At 33.9% G+C, this 1,722-nt stretch overlaps 1 non-coding gene across 1 annotated transcript; it reads right to left on the reverse strand.

Annotated features, from left to right (window-relative positions):
- Nucleotides 1–563: 563 nt before the first annotated feature.
- Trnav-aac lies at nt 564–636 on the reverse strand. Its single transcript has one exon. It is a non-coding gene; the product is annotated as a tRNA-Val (tRNA).
- Nucleotides 637–1,722: the final 1,086 nt, after the last annotated feature.

Consider the following 1,722-nt stretch of genomic DNA (forward strand, 5'->3'; position numbering starts at 1 on the left):
GTTATTACTAAATTTCTGTGTATGTAATTTAAGTAAGTATTTTTTTATTACTATCCAGATTTGTATCGACATTGTCACGAGATGTGTTGAATAACTGATGTATGTTTGTTTACACCTTCTCTACGAGGGTGAGTTAATACAGAGGAGAAAAAAAATAACATCCTACTAACAAGCGGAAGTTCCCAGGTTCAAATCCTGGCAGGCACAAAATTTCATTTTATGTCATGAAAGATGTCAATATTATTTAATACCCCTGATTGAGGTTTCGTTTCTTTCACGTAATTCTATACGTTCGACTCAAAATTTAAAACTCCAAGCAAACCTAATTTGAGTCTCGTAGACAACAAGATTATTACTCTTTTGTGTTTTTCATGGTTTTAATTTCTTCTGAGTTTTTGACTAATTTTGACACATACATAAAGAGCCTATGCTTATACATTCATCAATTTTATATATTGAAATAAAAACTACACGCGAAAGCCATTAACTGAACAAGAAATAAGAGAGAAAAAAAACACGTATTAGACAGCTGAATGCGCTAACCTCTAAGAAAAAAATTCCTTTGTGCCTGCCAGGGCTTGAACCTGGGACCTTGCGCGTGTTAGGCGGATGTGATAGCCACTACACCACAAGCACGTTTTTTCTATTTTTGTCTAATTCTCATAATTTCATAATCTATACAAATGTAACTTTTGAAACTTTCAACTTATGTAATGTATTTGAAAGCCTTATAGTAGTGTAAAAAAAAAACTTTGCATATCAAGGATAGATCTTGGTATATGTTTGTTGTACGACAAATACAATAGTCATTACTCCTTCAACTATTTTACAACTTAAGGATTAGCTATCATTATTGTAAGCTTAGGGGTTAATGCTTTGTGACTAAGCCTGTAAGTATAACACAAGAATATCGACTTACCTCAATTTAAAAATACTAATTCCAATAAAATCCCTGTACGTTTTACTGCAACCTAAGATACAAGTGTCTGATGCATCTTTCTCCACTGCTCGTCAAGTTTTAATTATGAAAAAGAAATGGTGTCGAAAGTACAATATAACAATATATATAAAATTATGTTTTGGGTAAATGGTAGAGCTCCATTTGGTGGCGAACTTGATTACCAACCCGCCTGGGCTTTCTATAGCTGAAGTGCAGTTCTCAGTTACATTTATATATATATATATACACACATATACAAGAACAAAAATCTGTATCTGTCTGTTTGTCCTTTATCTAATTTCTTCTACTCACTGGGCCAATCTCAACCAAACTTTGTGGGGTGATAGTTTGGAACAATGGACATGTTAATGCTTCACAACACCCTCCACATCCATTATTGCTGTTATTTAGCATTTGTTACCTTTATAGTAAGTTAACGTTAACTACATTCGTAGATGACGCCACGTCCTTACACAGAAAGAAAAAAAGAATATTAAACATACTATAAGGCAACATACACACTAGAGGGGAGGTCACACAATTGTATATATCTGAAAGATTTGGCGAGCACTCTCTATGGAGCAACGCAGTGAGAAAAAAAATAGCCACTATTGCAATACTACATAAATTCAGCTGAAGTTTCTACTCCAATAACCACCATAAAGCTGGTATGAAGAGCCGTTTCTTGAGTTATACCAACTTCCTACTTTGATCAGTGACCTTTCAATTGCTGCCAATGACCATCTATTAATTAATCTCGTGAAACAACGTGGAAAAACATT

This window comes from Limulus polyphemus, unplaced genomic scaffold (genome assembly GCF_000517525.1).
Source record: "Limulus polyphemus unplaced genomic scaffold, Limulus_polyphemus-2.1.2 Scaffold83541, whole genome shotgun sequence".
NCBI lineage: Eukaryota > Metazoa > Arthropoda > Merostomata > Xiphosura > Limulidae > Limulus > Limulus polyphemus.